Source organism: Condylura cristata, unplaced genomic scaffold (assembly GCF_000260355.1).
Source record: "Condylura cristata isolate star-nosed mole 26May11 unplaced genomic scaffold, ConCri1.0 scaffold00015, whole genome shotgun sequence".
In the NCBI taxonomy this organism is placed as follows: domain Eukaryota; kingdom Metazoa; phylum Chordata; class Mammalia; order Eulipotyphla; family Talpidae; genus Condylura; species Condylura cristata.
The window spans coordinates 51,662,644-51,669,567 of record NW_004567116.1 but is presented as its reverse complement, the minus strand read 5'-3'; the positions used below and the strand labels follow the sequence as shown (position 1 = coordinate 51,669,567).

Here is a 6,924-nt window from a genome sequence, read left to right as displayed (position 1 = left end):
TTTCTTTCTTTCTTTCTTTCTTTCTTTCTTTCTTTCTTTCTTTCTTTCTTTCTTTCTTTCTTTCTTTCTTTCTTTCTTTCTTTTTTTTTTTGGTTGCTGAGTAATAATCCATTGTGTACATATACAACATCTTTTTAATCCAGTCATCCATTTTTGGGAATTTGTAGCCTTCTGATATCCTGAGTTCCCTTTATGCTTGGTTGTAGCCCTAGAGGTTGGGGTGCATTAGAAGTGTTCTAGCTGAGCCTGTGGTAGACCAGTCACTGCTTTTGTTAATTTTTTGAGCACTGTGAGCCTTGCAAGGCTGTGCCTTCTTGGCTCACACGTCTTCCATCCACTGCTGTTCAGTAATACCTTGAGTTCTAATTCTGCACACACCCCAGTTTTGCAGACTTCAGTCCTCCCTCTAGGCCTCCAGGCCTCTTTGTGCCCACTCAGAGCCCGCTGTCCCTGAGTAGTGTTTCCCTACCTCTTAGGGAAATGTTGATGGGCCTGTTTTGATTCAATCTAATTTTTTTTGTTGTTTTGTTGTTTGTTTGTTTGTTTGTTTACCCATTTTATCTCAGGGGCTTTGTGAACTTCTTGGCCCCACCTTAGTGAATAATGCCAGGAACAAGCCTCCAGGCCTATGCTGTGGGTGTGGGTGAAAGGGTTGCACGCCTTGCAGCTGCCCCCATCACCAGATCACCAGATTTTCTTCTCCACCCCCTGGGCTTTATGTGCCCACTTGTGCAGTGTTTTCTCCCGGCTTGGTTCTACTTACCAAGATGAATGATCAGCGCTAGAGCCTGGGTGTTCCCCCAATGGATCGGAGTTGAAGTGCTCCATGTTCCTCTTATCCTGTCTGTGGCTCTTCCAGATAGTAGTTCCCTTATCAGAACTCCCCAATCGCTAATTCTCCCTCAGTTATCTTCCTTCTAGTGAGTCCAGGGTGCTCTCATTGGGTTGAAACTCATAGCATGTAAGTCCATAGTCTATTTTTATATATTCCCATGCCAGCCTGGACGTAGTTGTCTTGGCATCTTTACTCTGCCATCATCTTACCCGCTCCTGAGCAGGTCAAGCTGGTCTGTCAGTGACTTTTTCCAGCGCTGAGGTGCTCTGGATCAGATCTGCAGTCTTTCCTCAGCCTGGGCTCCACTCACCGAGCTGAGCTGTCTCCCTTCACCTCTAGGGCTTTCGCAAGGGATAAAACAGCTCCTGCAGCCTACCAAACTTCCAGGTGCCTGATTCCCTTGGGTGGGGGAGGGGAGTTCTCTTATCAGAACTCCCCATCACCAATTCTCCCTCATATACCTTCCTTCTAGTGAGTCCGGGGTGTTTTTATTGGGATTGATCCTCATAGTATGTAAGTCTATTCCACTTTCAGTACTAAATTCCTGCGCAAGTCTCTACGCAGTGATCTCGGTGTCTTTACTCTGCAACCATCTTGCTTCTTCCATCTATTTTAAGATTTATTCATTTATGCACACAGAACTGGTGTACAAACCAGAGGTGCAGAGTTGGTGAGAGGCTTCACCCAAGACAGAGTGGGGATTAAAACAGGCAGATGAATGAAGTACACTGTTGAGGGGAGCAGCAGGTGGGTCAGGAGAGGTCTGCTGTTCCATGTTGGTCACCTCTCCTCCAGGTCTGGGGTCGAACTCATGCTGAAGTCGCTTTACCTTCTTAGTGTGCTTTAACCCACTGCACCACCAGGGAGGAACTTATTGTGTCCTTTTTAAAATCCTAACTGGGGGGTTTTAAGAGCACATTTCCTGTCCTCAGAGAAGGATCTGTTGTCCTTTCCCTCTAACTCCTGATAGGTGGAACAATGGACAGTGGCTGGTAATTGCTAATTCATCTGCCTATTTTCTGAAGACGTTGAATTCTGGCTGAGGAAACCTAAACCTACTCTCTGGTCTGATAACATTTTGATTATTGATTCAATTTACTTATTGGGATTTGCTTGCTCAGAATTTCTATTTATTCACTCTTCAGTCTCAGATGATTGCATAATAAAAAAATATTTATAAGCCGTTCTATTATTTTGAGAATGCTAGCTTATAGATTTTCATAATAGTTTCTAATTAGCATCTGAACTGCTGCAGCATCTGTTATATTTTCTCCTCTGTCATTTATTTATTTATTTATTTATTTATTTATTTATTTATTTATTTATTTATTTATTTATTTATTTATTTATCTATTTATCTATTTATTTATTTATTTTTAGTCTGTCTAGCAGTTTTTCTTTCCTTTTTTTTTTTAAAGAGACATCTATGGTTAATCTTTTCAAAGTCTTTCTTATTTCTGTTTCATTTATTTTTGCTTTGATATCTTAATTTTTATTATTCTATTTATTTGAACTCTTGTTTTTGATTTAGGACTGAACTGTATTTTTTCCTCTTAATAATTATTTTGTTGCATCCACAGCTCTGCAAATTTTTGTCCTCCTTATCATTTGTCTTAAGATATTTTTTTCAATTCTTCTTTAACTCATTAACCCATTAATCTTTAAGTGTGGTCTTCTTGTATTAAATAAATATAATTTTGTTTGGCAGTGAGTAGATACTATTTTATAGTCAGAGAAATCGCTAGGTATGATTTAAATCTTTGTGAATAGACAGGTTAGACAGGACTCAACCACAAGCCTAACACCAGGAAAATGCAACAAATTTAACAATGTTCCATGGGCACATTCAACATAGTGAAGCCCTAGGAAGTGTCTTAAACAGAGAGACTTGCTAAGAGGTCTATCTTCTTACCGCATCTACCCACAAAAACTGCGGTAAAACTCTGGAGTTAAAGAGATAGAGTTGGGCTCTGTGAGAGGACCTCAGGAAGTGGGGAGGCACTGCCCAGGGAGGGACTGTTTGGACTAGACACAAAGAGCCCTGAAAGCTCAGAGGGAGGACTGACAGCCTGCTCAGCTGGGAGGATTTCAGCTGCAATCTTGTGGGGAGGGGGCGATTAAACCCTCACAACAGAAGCCCAAAGACATGTGAGTAAACAAAGAGAGTAAACAAAGCCAGCCACCAACTCAGCTACAGGCCCACCTCCAGGGAGACCTACAACACTTCTAATACATCATACCAACCAACCACAGGCACACCAAGCATGAGGCATCTGAAGACTACAAAGATCATATGGCCCAAATTGCCAGTTCCTTTTCTCCACCTCCTGGGCTCTAGGTAGAGCAGTTTTTTTGTTTTGTTTTGTTTTGTTTTCTCCCCCCACCCCCTGCAGCAGCTTGGGATCCACCTAGCTGCATTGTCTCAGTTTATATGCATGGCTTTGTCAGGACTGCTGGGGCAAAGAACAGCAACACATCTGTGTCATACCCTCATGTCTGGGCACTCCTGGTTCCGAGCTGCAGTCTTTTCCCACAATTTGGTTTCCTCTCCCGAAATGGGTGGTCTCAGTTTATCACCAGGGCTGGGTTACAAAGCTGCTGCTGCTGTGCAGTGCATCTGCAGCTGCCAACACTGTCAATCTCCCTCTCCAATGCTTCCTGGAGTCCAGGCGCCAAGATTTTTTTAAGGAGACAAATGAGCAGGAAGCTTCTGTCTGCAGCACTCACCTGATCAGAGTTGCAGGATTTTGTTTATCCTTTCTGTGGCCCTTCTGTTAGGAATTCCCTATGGGAACTCCCCAATCGCCGATTCTCCCTCAGTTATCTTCCTTCTAGTGAGTTCAGGGTGTTCTCATTTGATTTGAAACTCGTAGCATGTAAGTATATAGTCCGTTTTTAATATCTTCCCATGTGAGCTTGGACGTAGTCGTCTTGGCGTCTTTACTCGTCCGCCATTTTGCCCATTCCCCTCAAACTCAAATTTTAGATGACTTTGTTTCTAAATCCAGTTGAACTAGGTATTAGCCAACTCATCTACTTTTTAAAAATGAGAACGGTTCTACAGATATCCTATAACAGAACTGCAAAATACAATATGCTTATGTTCTTTCAATTAGATAGTGTTAAATTCTAGTTTTATTTTTTAAGTGTTAAAATAATTTAATTTTCCCTGTACATTTCTGTCCACATGAGCCAACAGAAATGAAAAATGTACACTTAAAATATTTACCCATTTTGAGACATTCAAGTCAACTCAGATGGCAAAAGTAGAATTCAATCATGTTTAAAAAATACATATTAAGCAAAAAAAAAGATGAAAAATAATCTTCCACAATGCAATAAATTGCAGATCAGTGGAATTTTAACTCTTTAGGTCGTTTCAGTTCAGTTTTTGGTTTCAAACTCTTGTGACAATGAAAGAGCAAAAATTTCTATTTGTTTTTTGTTTGTTTCTCTTTCTTGCTCCAACTACTTGTCATAATGTTTAAGGCTGATGAATACAGTGCTCTTGCATGACCTGTGGCCTTCAGATGATGAAAAGTTTATTCTGGAATGGAAATTCACTATGGCAGTTTGTACAACTGGTAAGAACATAGTACCTTGTTTGTGGTTCAGCAAGTATTCTGGCAGATTTTTTCATCTCTTTGGTTTTCTTTCCTTTGTGTTTAGCAATGCTTTAGCTTCACTTTTTGGGTCACCACACAGTTCAATATTGTCTGTGACACTGGCATTTTCTTGGGAAGTAACTTCCAATTCTTTGGCATTATCTCGGTTGAAGTTGGCCTCTTCATCTTTTGTTCTTCTCCAGTTCCATTTTCATGGCAATTATCATCATAATTCTGTGCTGGTTTCTATTTCCTTTTCTTCTGTTTCTTAGAAAGCTTTTGTTTTGCTGCATCTGGATTTCATCTTCAGAATCAACATTTAATGAATTTTCATAAGCTTGCTGTCCTGAAAATTGTTCTTCCTCCTCCTCCAATTGTGTTAACAAGGCAACCATTTCTCAATGCTTCTTCGATTTTTCATGAGTTCTCATGTCCTTTCCTTCTTGAAAGATTTGTCACATGCCAGGCAGTAAAGGTCGTCATAAAATTCAGCATCCTCAGCCTCACCACTGTCTTTACCATCCTGTCCATCCTTGGGCTCCTGTTCTTCCTCCATGTCTTCTTCACCTGATCCATCTCCAAATTCCTTTTCAGACCATGCCTCCATCTCCCTGAACTCCTTCTCCAAATCAGGCACTGTCATCCAGCTCTGTTCTTTGTACTGCTCTGCCAAATTTTCCTGCTTCAGCTTCTGCTGCTGCCTCATTTCTTCTACTATCCGTGCCTTCTCTGTGTTCTGTTCTTCCACAAGTTTTCAGTGAGCCTGCACTCTTTTGTCTCTTTTACAAATGAAAACTACTAGCTGACTGACAAGTTCGTTCTTCTCTTTTCTTGTTTTATCTTGAATCTTTTCCCAGTGGCATGAAACCTGTGGTGTATCATATTCTTTGTTCCAAGCAAAATTCTTTTGAGTGCAGAAACTGCCAGCAGGCGTAGAAAGGATGAACTACCGTATCACTCTGGGAGTCTCCAAACGCTGAGAAACACTCGGTGTCCTCCTCCAACAGACTCTAGTTTCTCCTTCACAACCATTTCAAAAACATTACGATAAACTGTATAAAAATCCTTTTCATAATCTTCATAACCAGAGTAACAGTGAAATAGTGAAACAACTAGAGTATCACTGTCATCCTGATACTCTCCATCCAGTCCACCTTTAAGCAGAGCCTCTCTGTGGTTATACCATGCTCATTCTTGAGGGTCATACAACATGTCATATGCTGCTTGGATCAATTTAAATTGTTCAGCTGCTTTTGTGGCAATATCCAGATTTTTATTTTCAATGAGAAAGGAGTCACATTTAGACTTAGTACACTTAAAGAAAACTCCTGGAAAGCTGAGTGGCAGGGGGTTCCAGAGAGAGCTAGCCCGGACAAGGCTGGGTTGAGGGTTCACACTACAAGCTCACTCCATGGTGTTTGGGTGCCATTTCAAGGTCAGTTTCCGATAGGCTAGAGTCTGTTGGAGGAGGACACCGACAGTTTCTCCTCCTAGCTGGCTTTGTGCTACACACCCAGTGTCTCACAGTGACACGTCAAGGCCCGGAGGGACCAGGGTTGGAGCATGAGCCATGGGAGGGCCAGAATAAGGCCGGGACCTGCACCCAGGCTGAAGTGGCGGTGGTAGTGCCAGTGGGTGTCCTCTGTGCCAGGAGCCTGGCACCCACAGCAGGCCAGCCAGTGAGGGCTGTGGCAGCAGGCTGCATGGGTTGTGGCATGCAGAAGAACACAGGGAGCGGCACCAGAGGCCATGATTCCGCATCTAGTTTTCTTGTTTATGTAGGATGCTCTCTAGGTTGGAACCAAGAACAAATTACAGAAGCTACAAAAGAGGAGTCCTGAACAAATAGCCACTAGAACTTTGGTTTAATCTTCACATAAAATTATCTTGATTTGATACCCTCCCTAGTGGCACAACATGTTAAAGCACAGCACTAGAAGCTAAAGCCAGCCACTTTAGCATGAGTTTGATACCTGCCCAGGAGGTCTCGATCCACATGGCATGGCAGACCTATCCTGACCTGCCCGCTCCTCCCCTCAGCAGTGTAATTCATCACTCGGCCTGTTCTGCTTCCCACTCTGTCTTTGGTGAATCTTCTCACCACTCTGGGCCTGTACCCCAGCTTTGTATGCATAAATAAATAAATATATTTTTTCAAAACTTGTCTTGGTCCTCCCTGGTGGCGCAGTGGGTTGAAGCACAGCACTGAGAATCTAAAGCTGCTTCCACATGAGTTCAATTCCCGCCTGCCCCGGAGGTGACCACATGGTGTGGCAGACCTCTCCTGGCCCGCCCGCTGCTCCCCTCAGCAGTGTACTTCGTCGATCTGCCTGTTCTGTTTCCCACTCTGTCTATGGTGAAGCCTCTCACCGCCCCTGAGCCTCTGGCCTCTACCCCAGTTCTGTATGCACAAATAATAAATTAAAAAAATCTTAAAAAAAAAAAACTTGTCTTGATTTGAGGCCCAGCACTAAGAAGCTTAAG

General features: G+C 42.5%; 1 pseudogene; it reads right to left on the bottom strand.

Moving 5' to 3' along the window:
* Positions 1 to 4,266: 4,266 nt before the first annotated feature.
* LOC101623643 lies at positions 4,267 to 5,487 on the bottom strand (annotated as a pseudogene).
* Between the last annotated feature and the right edge of the window lie 1,437 nt (positions 5,488 to 6,924).